Consider the following 14,978-nt stretch of genomic DNA (forward strand, 5'->3'; position numbering starts at 1 on the left):
ACTGTCTTCTGTGGTAGGGTCCTCTGTTGAAGGAACAACCCTCCCATTTGCTTCAGGGCAGATACTGGAAGGCGTGAGTGTGTGTGTGTGTCTGTGTGTGTGTGTGTGTGTGTGTGTGTGTCTTGGGTCTGTCACTGTTAAACCTGCATTCAGTGTAGAGACTACAGGCCTGGGAACAGAGAAGCGAAGCTCGGTGGAATGTTACAATCCCAAGCATTGTGCTAGGCTCAGCGCTCTGGGTAACTGCTTGCGGTGCTTGGCATAGCAGATTTTGTGGGGGTGCTATGAAAAAGCTTTTTATCCTCAAAATAATTAAATGAAAAGGAGGATGTCCTGGAACATGGCCTAACTCTGGGGAATTTGTCTGCTCTGGAGAAAAGTGGGACACTGAACAGGATCTGATTTGTGGAACACTGGAGATTTTCTCGAATTCCAGTTTAAGGAATCCTCCAGTTCGTCCCTCTACAATCTTAAATGACTTTCAAATAGGATGGACAAATTACTTCAGACTTCGTGTCTCATGGGTGATGCATGGGGACAAGCGTGCCCTGAGGCATGATAAAGAATTCTTTTCATAAAATATTAAGACTAAGCAGGATATGACAAGCAGTTAAAAAAATAGAACCAGAAGGGAAAGTGAGTATGAGGGGCTTCGTTTGTCTGTTTTGAATATGCAGATATATGTTGATGACAACCTTGCAGAACTCTTATTATTCCCCTTCTTTTCTATGTTTAAGCATATGCGAGTCTTCATATGGATATATGTATTAATAGGCATGCATCCCTTTCACATCTTTGTGGGTGAAACAGAAACATGATTTTTTTTTTTAAGCTGATCCAAAAGGGCAGATTTTCCCAGTGGTAAAAAATACCCGTTGCTACCTATAAAGTATCTGGCACTGTGGGACAGTCTGAGTCCACTGGTATCCTGGGAAGGGCCAAACCTCACCTAGCTCTGTTGCAGTTCAAATGGATGGCTTTGCAGTTCTGTAGACGCTCCAGCCAATTAAGTCTGCACACAACCTTAAATTCAAATCATACCAAAGAGCTGATGTTGGGATTGGTCTCCAGCACTATACGTTTCTAAATATGCACAAAATGTTTTAAAAAATTAAAACGACCATCGCTATTCTGTCGATGTTGGTTAAAGTGGTTTTTTTGTCACATTAATTATATGCTTGTTTTAATTAGTTCCACCTCTGTAAGTTCACACTGCACCACAGTCAGGAGCCCACCTCCTCTGAAAAGCTTACCTGGGGGAGTCGTGGTGGGTGGTGGGAAGGTTTTAAGGGCTAGCTACTTTCCTCAAACCACAATGGTTATACAACCTGCTCCTGTCTTTCCCAAGTGGGAATGCTGGCTTTGCAGGACAGTGCAAGCCTCTGCTCTTCCCAGCACTTGAAAAGAAAGTATTTTAGGAGAGCCATCCCTTCCTCCTACTGGTCCCTTAGTTTCAAAGTCCAGAAGAACATCAAACGGGGCAGTTTCTCTTTGCATGTGCCTTAAATATTTGCAAAAATGGCTGTTTTGTTCACCCTGTGCTCTCTTGTTTGAGGTAAAAGTCAAGGATTGAAAGTTTCTGCTTTGAATCACCACTGTATTTCACCTTTTTTTTTTTTCCTGTCAATTGGTTAATTTCATGATGGTACCCAAAGATTCACTCTTGGGTCCAGCATGTTAGACTCCAGGAAGTTTGCTTTCTTGCTTTTGAAGTGCACTGGGAAGTCATTTAAAATTCGGAAAAGAGAAGTTGTGTTTATTTTCTAGCTTCTGAAAGTAAGATGGTTGATACAGGGCCCAGCCAGCTGTATCCCTCCTAGCCTGTACCAGAGGACCCCACATCCTGCCTTGGAGGATGCCTCATGTCCGTGCTTACTGCTCCTCTACTTACACAGTTAGAAAATGGAACCAGCTACCAGGCAGGCCGAGATGTCCACAAACAGATGACTGGGTTATAAAAATGTGGTGCATGTAAACAGTTGGATTCTTTCAGCTGCAAAGAAAGATGCATTTATGACATTTGCAGGAAAATAGGTGCAACTGGAAAAAGATAATATTGAATTGAAGCAACCCAGACCCAGAAAGACAAATATCTTTTCCTCTCACACGTAAACCCTGGCTCCAAACATTTAGATTCGTTTGTTTAACCAGTAGAGGCCAGGGAACTGGAGATGGGCCAGAGAGGAGGGAGGAATGCTGGTTTCAGAGAGGTTTAAGCAGGGTTGGAGATCGGGGGTGGGAAATCAAAGAGGAAGGGTTAAAGATAAAACTAAGCATATACGAAAAAGCCATATGGAAATCTGCTTTGTAAACTATACAATGGTCATAATGATAAAGAAATAATATAATACACAGAAAGAATTTGAGTGGAGGTTCTCCACATAGGTGGATAATGTTGCTACCAAGCACTGAATTATTAAGTGCAAATGCCAATGTCTTGTATGGACCACCTACCTCCCCACGAGTCGTGGGTCTGAAAGGCCCTAGAGGCCTCCTAAACAATCCACCCCATTGTCATTGTTCTTCACTGAGCACCAGAACCAAACAGTAAGATCCTGTTGTTTAAGACACCGCAGCCTTTGGTTGGAAGGCATCATGCCGGAACTGAGCTAGGAGCTTCCTCCCTCTGGCCAGCTCACCCACTGTCAGAAGACAATATGCAGACTTCTTGGGGAGAAAGCCACTGATGGTCTTACCCAGGCGGGAACCTTGTGGGCTCCAGTACCAACTTACAAGGCAGGCCATGCCCATTGGTGAAACAGTAACACGAACATTCTGGAGGTAACCAACAGCTTTCTATGAGGATCATACCACAGGAGTGAGTTCCTGCCTGGTACTGCAACCTTGGCCAAAAGCCATGGCTTCCAACCTTGGTCAGATAAGCTTCTCTTTGCAGCAGACCACAGTTAAAATGCCGAGAGTCATGGCTGCTCAAAGTATTGAACACAAGTGACCGCTGTGTGTTCTGTCTTAAATGGGCCATCTCTCCCATTTGTTCCGGGGCTCAGGGAATGTTGTACGAGGAGGAAACGGGAAGGAGGTAAGGGCTGAAGAGGATGATGATGAAGAAGAGTGCTGTGAGATTCTGGCGTGTGCTCTCACAGCAGCTTTGGCTACCTGAACAAGATGGGGCTCGTCCACATCGCCTCAGAGCTGGGGAAGGGATTTATGAAACCCACCCCTTCCGGAGGAACTACTGATAACCAGTGGTTGCTGGAGAGTGAAGTCTTTTTATTCAGGGATGTAGCTCCTGGGACATTGTCCATCCTTCCATCCGTGTGCAAGTAAACAACCATAATGAAGCTCACCGATGACTCAGCTGAGCTCCAGCACCACAACAAGTAGAGCTGTGGAGGAACCGACTTCCATCACTACCTCAGATGTCCACACGTATGTCATGGTATGCATGCACGGGCAACGGAGCTCAAACACCCACACCCACACCACAACAACAGTTTCTTTAAAAAAAAAAGAAGGAAAAGGTGATAGTGAATCAAAATTATTTGATGTAAGGAATTGGATAATATATAAACAGCAGCAGATTTACCACAGTGATAAACCGTATCAGGAGTAATCAGGTTGAGCTCATGCATTAGAGATGACATCTTGGTAATTTTATGAGCTTGAGTTTGGTTAGAATAATTCAAGATAACAGCTCCCAAGTGATACGAAACGGTATCTGAAGTAGACTGTCTTGTGACTTTAAAATAAAGCCTGCATCTGTATTAAGGCTGTGCAGGGTGCACTTTTTCAAACTATATTAGTATTTTTTTTTTTTTTTTCAGAAAGATCCCAACCCAGTGATTCTCAGTCTTCCTAATGTTGCGACCCTTTAATACAGTTCCTCATGTTGCGGTGACCCCCCAATCATAAAATTATTTTGTTGCTTCTTTTTAACTTTGCTACTATTATGAATTGTCAGGTAAATATCTGGTCTGCAGGATATCTGATATGTAACCCTCCCTAAAAGGGTCATGGCCCACATGACTTTCACTGGTCTAGATGCCAAATTGTTCTATTTAAAACAAACAAACAAACAAACCTTCTTTCTCTTTTCTTTTGTTGTTTTTATGAGACATTTTTCCCAGTCTCTAATCCAGTCTAGTCTGGAACTTATAGCCATCCTCCTGCCTCAGATTCCCAAGTACTGAGATTACAGACAAGAGCTGCTATTTGCCTGGCAAGCAGATGTTTTCCCCCAAAGGTGTCATGAGCAAAGCAAAGGACAGGGCAAGTTTGGTCCCGTCTAGAGGAGCTTTGTGTTTATGTGAGAAAAGCTTTTCATGAGCCAGAAAGCAGGACACGGCATCAATAAATCAACCCTACTCTTGGCTTTAGTTTTCCACTTGCAAAACAATAAATATAGGATGGCCGAAATCTTTCCATCGGACTACCTGCTCATCTTAAGCAGATCTGAACCTGCCTGCCAGGCCACACACACACACACACACACACACACACACACACACACACACACACACACACACACACAAACCCAGTACCTCTTGCTAAATCATTCCTCTTGGGCAGGGATCAAACCTCAGAGCACTGGAGCACAGGCCACATTAAGCTTCTTATGGCATCTAGAGCAGCGGTTCTCACCCTCCCTAATGCCGCCACCCTTTAATGACACAGTTCCTCCTGGTGTGGTGACCCCCAGCCATAAAATTATTTTCGTTGCTACTTCACGACTGTAAATTTGCTACGGTTGTGAACTGAAATATAAATCTCTGCGTTTTCCAGTGGTGTCAGCCGACCCCTGTGAAAGGCTCATTTCTCAAAGACGTGGGGCACTGCTGGTCTGGATGAAGGCTGTTGTTGAAACTATTATAAATTCTCAGTGATGACCTCCCTAAGATGAGGGAGATTTGGAGCTGGCATCTAATATTCCCACAAAGAACATATTTTGAAACAGAAAAGTGCAAGAAAAGAAATACAGGAATATCCAACATAGCGAGAGCAGTCAGAGTTGGGCATTACTACTGAAAACAAAGAAGCAAAGACTCCCGCCAAGAGCACAAAGGCAACTTTGTTTTTCTTTCTCTGTCCAGCCCCTTCCCTCCTCCTAGTCTTCTCACCTCCCTAGCTTTCACTGAACTCTGAATTTTATAATTTCACACACTCCATTTGTCAATAACCAACCAACCAACCAACCAACCAACCAACCAACCAACCAACCAACCAACCAACCAACCAACCAACTAACCAACCAACTAAACCTATGCAGGTCTCTCAGAACACGTTCTCAGCACAGAGCTGAATGCACTTCCTGTCTGGAGTCCCTCATCAAGAACTGCAGAGTGGTATCTGCCAACCGTCAACAACAGCAAACAAACAAAACTCGAGGTAGAGGCTCCAGCGGCCAGGGAACAGTCTTTCCTACCGGTCTAATGTACATCTTCCACCATCTTCATGAGGAGCTTTCACCTGAGGTTCACACGGTGCAGTTCATAAAGGCTCGCACCAGGTTCCCTGGCCGCAATCGCCACAGTTTTCTTGACCATTCTTCCTGTCAGCTGAACCTCCCAGGGTGCTTTGCGTATTGAATGGGGAGATGGAAGGGACCTAGGAATCTGCCCTGGTGCGGCAGGAAAGACTGCTGGCAGAGATTTTTGTACACAGGGGCACTTTTCTTTTTCTTTCTTTAAATTTGTGTGTTTGTTTACTTGGTTTTTGTTGTTTTGTTTTTGAGACAGTATCTCTCTACATAGTCCTGGCTGTCCTGGAACTCATTGTGTAGACCAGGCTGGTCTTGGGCTCTGGCTCCACCTGCCTCTGACTCCTGTAGGCTAGAATTAAAGGCTTGTGCCTCCACACCCGGCCCGCTTACTTGGGTTTTTGAGACAGGATCTCCATACAGCCCAGGCTGGTGGCGCTGAATTCACTCTGAAACCAAGGCTGGCCTTGAATTCCTGATCCTCCTGCCTCCATCTCTGCCACAACCAACCCTCTCTTTAAATTTAAATTGGCTTTGTTGAGGTTTAACTAATGTATCACACAGTTCACCTTTATAAAGTACATAATTGGATGATTTTTCGAGAATTCACTGAATTCTGTAACTATCATCACACCCAGTTTTACAACATTCCCAACCAGTTTCTATGACCGCTTCAAACCAGCCATGGCTTAGTGGCTTTTTGTTTTCATATTTTACGTCTGATGTCATTGTCGTCACCATCGTCATCATTGTTGTGTTTGTGTGGTGTGTGTGTGTGGTGCATGTGTGTGTGGTATGTATGTGTGTGGTGTGTATGTGTGGTGTGGTACAGGTATGTGTGGTGTGTGTGTGTATGTGTGGTGCATGTGAGTGTGTGTGTGGTGTGGTGTGTGTGTTTGTGGTGTGTGTGTGTGTGTATGTGTGTGTGTGTGTCTGTAGACCAGATGACAACCTTGGGTGTCAGCCCTCACCATCTCTCCATCCATCTTATTTCAGGCAGAGTCTCTTGCTACATATTCCATGCTAGCTGGCTGACAAGCTCCTGAGGCGCCTCCTGTCTCTACCTCCCATCTCCCCAGAGGAGTTTTGGGTTTACAGATATATGTGCTAAACATTGTATGTGGGTCCTGGAGTTCAAACTTAGATGGATCCTCACACTTGTACAGCAAGGGCTTTGACCCACGAAGGCATCCCTCCCTCCACACACTGATTTTTATGGCTATATGTTGTAAACGCCGTCACTCTCATCGCGACTGGGTCATCAATACCCTATAGTTCTTGTTCTCCCGTCTCTGATGCACAGGAGGACTAACAGGCTACAGCCCCACAGTGCAGCCAGGCTTGCTCTAGGTCCCTTTGTTGCTATTATGTTCTGCTCTGCCCCGAGTCTGTCAGCAGTCCGTCCAGAGAGCTGATGAAATCTCTTTGCTTTGGGCTTCCAGACATCACATCCACCTCCAGGAGTGCCCTTCAGGGGTCTGCCATGAGCTTTGGCCACCTTTCCTTTCCTCAGCTTTGCTCCTGACGAGATGCTGCCCGTGAGGTGAACTGCGGTTCCGATCCCGGCCCTTGCGGTGTGCTGGGCCCTCTCCCCGGGGGAAAGCAGGCCTGGCCGAGCTCCTATCTCTGTTGTCAGCCGGCCAGGGGCTCTGTTTTGAAATCCCGAGTGATTCTCTGTGCTTCAGCGGGGCTCACTGCCCCATCTAGACATAAAGAAGCCTCTGTTTAAAGGTCAAGTTTCTAAATTCAAGAATTGTAAAACAGAATAATAACTGGAGAGAAACTAGATTTAAAAATAAGCCCTGGCTGGCAGAGCCTGGTGGTGGAGGCCGTTGATCCCAGCACTCAGGAGGTAGAGCAGGCAGACCTCTGAGTCTGGGGCCAGCATGAACCACATAGTGAGCTCTAGGACAGCCAGGGCTACGTAGAGAGATTCTCTCTCAAAAGACAACAACAAACAGCCCTAGGAATTATTTTATATAAAGATATTCAGCATATGTTGTTTATAAAATCATAATGTTCATTAGGAATGTACAGTTGGACCCAGCAAGCCAGACTCTGGGAGGAAATGTTATTTAGTCACTGACACTTAGTTCAATGCTTATTATTTGGTCAGAAAATGGGGACATCAAGGCTGATCTCGACCATACAAAACAGAATTCCTCACCTCTTCTGACAGCTGAGTTTGTGCCCACCTCCAGGATGCAGCACACACTAACCCATCCCCCTCACAAGTGTACCTCTTCTGGACATTTCCTGTAACCATACAGCGGCAGACGCTATTCTGTTCAGTCTCTCTCGCTTAGCATAACTTTGAAAAGACTCATCCACATGGCTATGAGTGTATTGCCTTTTTCTTGAGTCTTCTATCTCTCAAAGGAACCGCATTTCCACTCTTGTCCAGGATGGGCACTAAGGGTGGAGACATCTTGTCTAGTGTTGTTACGAACATCACATGCCAGTCTCTTGGGATGAGGCATTGTAGAATATCCTGTTCAGCTTTTGAAGAAGCGGCTGTACTGCCTTCCAGAAGTTGCTATGCTTTTATGAAAAGCTTCCTGTTAGTTCTCAGCCCACCTTTCAGGCAGGTCTAGTGGTACACACCCACGGTCACCTCAGCACTTAGAAGGCCAAAAGGATCCAGGTCTTAACTTTCCTATATATGCCTGGCTTCTCAGCAGATTAGTGGGCGATTGGAGAAGTATTCTGCTCTAAAAAGTATGCCCACATACATGTAGTGGCTCAAGACATCCTCTCAGAGATGTTTGAATGTAGGGTTCATAACTCTTTAAACTCTCAATAAGCAATTATTTATACTTTGCATTTTTAAAACTTTATTTTAAAATTATTTAGTTATCTTAACAAATCACACACACACACACATATATAAATACATACATACTACATGTTGCTGTTTCTTAGTTTGAGACAAAGTCTCATTTTGTCCAGGCTGGCCTTGAACTTAGTATGTAGTTGAATTCCTGATCCTTTTGCCTTGATTTCCCAAATAAAATGAAATATATTAAGCATAAACACATTTTAACATATTGTAGAATATTTAAATCATGTTAATGCATGATCTCTTCTTTGTAGTCAGAAAACTTAAAATATATTTTCTTGGTAATTTTCAAGAAAATGGAAGTCTTTCTCAATTAAGGTCACATGACATCAAATAGGCACTTTGGAGTATATGATTCAATTCAGTTTCAGAATTATATACCCATCCTGGCTGTCTATGTCTACACCATTGCTGTCAAACACATCCTTTGGCAGACCTTTCCAACCTCCCTCTTTCCCTAGCATTTGGTGACAACTCATGTATTTTCTGTCTCTACACACTTGCTTATTTTGGAAACTCCATACTAAACAGAGTTATACAACATGAAGCCTTGTGTATCTGATTTCTTTGAAATTCATTTATACTATAACATACATCACTTAAAAAAAACTTCAGCAAGCTGTGATGGTTCACACCTATAAATCTCTGCACTTAGGAGACAGAGGCAGGGGGCTGGAGAGATGGCTCAGTGGTTAAGAGCACGGACTGCTCTTCCAGAGGTTCTGAGTTCAATTCCCAGCAACCACATGGTGGCTCACAACCATCTGTAATGGGATCTGATGCCCTCTTCAGGTGTGTCTGAAGACAGCTACAGTGTACATAAAATAAATAAATAAATCTTAAAAAATAAAAGGAGAGACAGGTAGAAGCATTTGAGGCCAGCTGGGTTAAATAGTAGGGTCCCCTGTCACAGTTTTGAGTTAACCAATAGTGTGTCATACTCCTCGGTGTAATCACAATTTCCTGACATTCCTTATCCTTCAGCAATGGCCTCGTCAGTCTTTTCCCTGATTCCGTCCAGTTCCCACTAACAGAGCTCCCGTGGTCCCCAAATGAAACCATCTTGAGACTCAATCGGGCTTTTCTTAGTTATAGGAATTCCTGTCACCAAGACTTTGGGCTCTGAGGAAAGATGTGTACCTCTTGCCTGGTAACCTGGCCCTTTTGGAGAGTTTCCATAGTTATCTGGTTGAAAGACACTGGTTTCATACAGATAGAATCTAATAATCAATCATCTAATAAAGTTGACTACCTGCCCAGAACTCTGGGAGGAGCAGTGCACAGATAATAGAACTCTTGTGTTGTCTTTGCCCTCATGAAAATGATCACTGGGCTGGGAGGAGAAAACTAAACATGTATTAAGCAGAACAGCAAAGGTCTTGGCAGACTATGGTTTGGGGCGAGGAAGTCAGAGGCCTTGGGACTTATTTGCTTTTATTGAGCACTTACCGTGGTAACAGACATTATTCTATTCGACTGAGCTATAGAAATGAAGAAAACAGACAAACCCTCTACCAAGAGCTTATACACCAGAAGGACATGGTTTGAAAAAACATGAATAAAATACACATTGTGTTTCATGGTGGCAGAGGAAAATTAAAGCAAGAGAGAGGTAAGCAGTGTAGATATGTGTCAATCACAGGACTGTGGCTGGCAACTGTGTGTCTTAGTGTAGATATGTGTCAATCATAGGACTGTGGCTGGCAACTGTGTCTCTTAAAAGGTGACCTGGCTACAGTCCATGGTAAAAACTGTGTTTGGGGCCCAAGCATGTGTCTTCAGAATAGATACAGCATCTTCGTCCTGGATTCAGAACAAGGCCATTTGGCTAACGTGGATGCCCCACTTTCCCCTTTGATGAGCAGTGGTGGCTTTTGGAAGGCTGGTCTGAACTATATGGTCATACCATTTTCTAGAAGACAGATGAGGTGGAAAAGGCAAGATGCTGTTTAAGCGAACACAGAAGCTATGCTGATTAGGGTGTCCCAACAGAACGAAGTGATTATGTGGGAAGGGAAGGGACAAGGTCGACCAGAGCGGAAAGCAGACAGCAGGAGCTCAGCAGCCGCTGGGATTGCAGTGGCCTAGGTTGAAAGTGCTGCTTGTTCTCTCAGGGGCTGGAGCTTAAAGTGTAGGATGTGCCTCCTTCTCATTACCTGAGAGGAAGCAGAACAGTGCCTGCCTCAGTGGTGGCTCTGAGGATCAAATGAGAAACGCATGCAATGTGTCCATAGGCAACTGCACACAGTAGGCGGAAAACATTATCTTCGAACTGCAAAGCCGTAGAAGTAACGAGCACAGATTCTACCATGCGGCTCTTTCTCTGAAAATCTAGCTAGTGTAGAGGTCTTAAAAATAGTGGGAGTATCTCGCTTAAAAATGAATTTCCTTACAATCCAGTTCTTTGTGAGGCTGGGTGTGGAATGCAGAAGTAGATAGGGACCCCACTCCAAGTTTGCTGACCACCAGATGCATGGTGACATTTCCCCAAGACATTTGCTGGATTTTTTCCCCCAAAGAATGAGCCATTCTTGTGAGATATTGTTTATTGTAAACTGCTTTTGCTCCTGACACTCAGACTGAAACAAAGGTCACTTTCAAGAGGTTTTTTGCTGCAGCAGGGACAGAGCACTGTGATGCTGTGAGATGTCTTGCTGCACTTCAGCTTGTAGTCCTGTTTATATCAGATTAAAACATGTACATTTGTCCCAAAGAAAATTTTGGAACACTTAGTCAGATGCTAGATACAGAACAATTATATGCCTTATGTGCACAGGTTGTTTCAGAAAGGATGGTCACGAATCTGTTGACAATAACCTAAAATAAGTAAGATTTTTACCATATATCCCAAGGAATTCCCATGTTCAATGTTTAAATAATGATCATGTTATTTGCAGAATAATTTTCTGGCCCTTATGCATGCAGAAAAAAAATTTATACCCAGATTGGGTGTGTGGGGGCATGTTTCTATTACTCCAGTATTTAGGACCTAGAGGTACGGTGGATCGGGGGCCAGGCTGGGTTTTCCATGAGTGAACATTGTAAGAATAATAATTTGGGGAGAAGACTTCAAGACTTGTTGTTTGACAAAGTAATGTGCACATGTAAGAATACAATATTGTGTTAGCTGTTCTTGCTAAGAAAAAGGAGTTCCCATTAGAATTACCTGCCCAGGCCAAGGAGATGGCTCTGCAAGTTAAGGTGCTGGTTGTACAAGACTAATTATCTGAATTTGATTCCTGGATCCCACAGAAAATGTTGGATGCTGCTTTTGGCTTCCTGGATGCTGTTGCAATTTTCCTCAGTTGTCACAAATCTGGGTCCATCTGTCATTGCTATCTCTATTATTTTGCTCAGTTTCACCCTTAATGACATCAAAGTCATGTACTTACGATGAATCACTAAAACAATCAGTGGTTGGAAAATCTGAGGACTACAGAGAACCTGGTTTTCGGAAAAAGACAGGCCCAGACTGAAGTAGTCCCCTCTGCCTCTGCCCTGATCACTGTAGAGTCACTGAAGCCACAAGAGGCAGGAAAACACTAAACACAGTGGAAATATCACTTTTCATAAGACTGCTAGCACTGCTTGACAATTGTGGCAACTGAGTTTACTCAGAGAACTTTCTAGAGCTACTAAGGAGATACGGGGTATTGCACAGTCTGAGGGTTGCTATGTGAAAGGCTGTCCCCCTTACAACACCATACATAGATGACATCAGCAGTGATACAGTAAAACGCCCCGGAGTATAAATAACATAAGAAAAATATTGCAATGAAAGATCATCTGACAAATAAATAAATATGCTGGATGCAGTGTCAGGAATCTGTAATCCCCGCACCTTGATGGCAAGATGGAAGCAGAGAGAAGGCTTACCCAGAGGTTCAAGGGCCAGCTAGCTGGCCTGGAATACTCTAGGGCAGAACTTTCCGGGGTGATGTGTGTGTGGGTGTTGCTACGCTCCCTTTGCTCCCAAATAGCGGCAGGGCGTTTCTACACCCTTTAGCCTGTGTTAGTCTATGAGCTCCCGCATCAGACAGTGTTTTTATCAACAAGCTGTAGGTCTCAGCTGTTTTGCCCTGGCTCACTGAAGGACAGTGGACATTTACAACACTGAAGAAATGAGTTTAGGAAGACACTAGGAGGAAACCGAAAAGGACTGATAGGGTCAATACTGTAAAAACGCCCTTCCAACCAAACCTAAAAAGGGGGGAAAAAGGTTGGTGCTGGAGAGACGGTTCAGTGGTTAAGAGCACTGACTACTCTTCCAGAGGTCCTGAGTTCAATTCCCAGTAAACACATGGTGGCTCACAACCATCTGTAAAACACAAACATCTTCAGGTGTGTCTGAAGACAGCAACAGTGTGCTCACATACATGAAATAAATAATAATAATTAAAAAAGCAAACTGGGCATGTGCTGGAATGTCCCCACCCCAAAGAAGCTCCCCATAGGAGTATGTATGAGTCTCAGCCTCTCCTTGTTTGGGAAGGGTGCTCTCATCACCTGCTGCAGAGCGATCTTCCTCCATTCCTTCATGACTCAGCTGTGCTTATCTGTATTCCACAAGAAGTGAGTCCATTGTGTTCATTCCAACACCATTTGTCAAAGAAACAGGAAGGAAAAAAAAAGCCTAAGATTCATATGGAAGCACAAGATTCCAGACAGCTAAAGCAATCCTGAACAAAAAGAACAATCCCAGGGAAAACCAGGAATGCTTTAACTTCAAAATGAAGGTTTTCATTTAAAGCTGGGTATAAATGATGCTTCAGAGAATGTCTACAATATAAAAGGACTTCCTTCAAATCAGAAAATAAAACAGCATTGTAAAGAACACTGTGTGCACCTTTGGGTAAGGAATGTCCCGGCCTAATTGCCTTCCCATAAGCACGCATAAAGGCAATTCCTCACATTCTTTGTTTGGGGAGAGCATCGCTTTGGAAACAGCATGCAAGTAGGCGCTTTCTGACAAAAAAAGCAGTAATCTCAGGACAAGTTATATATTGCTCCATTGTCAACTTAAGATTGTTAAAAATAACCTTGAATGTTATGGTGTTTATATTTGAACTAACTGGATAAAAAACTGCCTCATGATTTGGTCATAATAACCTATATATGTATGTATATATCTGTATGTCTATCTTCCATCTATCTGTTGTGATATTAGCAATTAGCACTCACTATAAAAGTTATTACTTTGATTGTTTTTAGAGATGGTGTCTCAGTAGCCCAAGGCGATCTTGAACTTGCTGTATCAGACTGGCCTGAGTGATCCTCCTGCCTCAGCTACATGAATGTTAAGTTTGTAGTCAGGAGCCACTATGTCTGATGTAAACGGATATTCACGAAAATTACAAATTTACGATATTGAGAGAAGCAAAACCAAACGACTGGCTTTAAAATATTTTATTGAAGTTAAATCTGATGCACACCTGTAGTCCCAGCACTCTGATGGCCAAGAGAGGAGTATTACAAGTTTGAGGTCAGCCTGGGCTTCATAAAGTGAGCCTGTTTTAAAGCAGTTTCCAAGAGGTATTGAGCAGAGGCTGTCAGTCATTTATCTGAACACTGGGCTGTTTTGAACAATACTCACATCCTTAATACTTAGTTCCATTAAGGTTGATTTTGAGTGTTCTTACTTACACACACTACAGCCAAAATGGGCTTTTCAATTCCAATTTTAATGGGGAATTATGCAAAGTGTCTACTACTAGTGAGAAACTTGATATCCTGCTTCTATAACCCAGCATGCCAATTTGGCCTATCCTGCTGACCCTTTCTTGATTCTATGCAACTCAAATTTTAGCTCTGGAAACACATCTCTACTGGTCACTATGCCTTGCTCCATGCATATTTCCCATAATGATTAGAATGCTTTTACATTTTTAAATGCTTCCTATCACACTTGGAAAAAAAAATCTGAAAAAGCAATTCATTAAGCAATAAAACAAATATAATCTGGCCTGTTTTGCTCAACTTAGATGCACTTACCTTCTGTCTGAGCCAAGATCACCAACGCCTTCATAGCCAGTCTCTTCTAGTCACATGTGAAATCAACTTTCATTTGTTTGGTAATTCCTATCCCCTGAAATTAACTTATTCGCTTTCCCCCATAGATCTGTGCTCTCTGGGCAAAAGGATAATGTGTTCCATTGGCATTCTTCAGGCGTAGGGCAGTCCCTGGCACGCGGGAGCACTCAGTGAATGCCCGAGAACAATGCAGGATGGAGAAAGCACGGTCCCTTCTGCAGAAGGCATCTGAACAGATTTGTAACGACTGCTTTACTGGACACTCACCTTAGAATTTAGACGTTGTGTACTTGCTTTACTTTTATTTACTTTGGTTTAAGGTAGCACCTCTGTAACCAGGATGGCTTTCAATGCTTTGTACCTTAAGGCTCTGAGGCTTGACACCTGACAGCCAATGTCTTATTTTTATTCTGTATTTCAGCTCAAATGGTGTTTCTTTCAAAACACAAGCCAACCAGGTGTGGTGCCGCAGGCCTTTACTCCTGGCACTGCATAGAAAAGCAGGAAGAGTAGAAGTTTCAGGCCAACGTGAGATCTTAGTTGGGGGGCGGGCAGAGGACAAGAATGTTAAGACATTTTACAGCCAAAGTTCCAAGGAAAGAACAAAAAGCCAAACTATTTGTTTTATACAGTCAACTTTCATTTAAAGACCTACATAATTGAAACCTTTTC

This window comes from Micromys minutus (genome assembly GCF_963924665.1).
Source record: "Micromys minutus genome assembly, chromosome: 17".
In the NCBI taxonomy this organism is placed as follows: domain Eukaryota; kingdom Metazoa; phylum Chordata; class Mammalia; order Rodentia; family Muridae; genus Micromys; species Micromys minutus.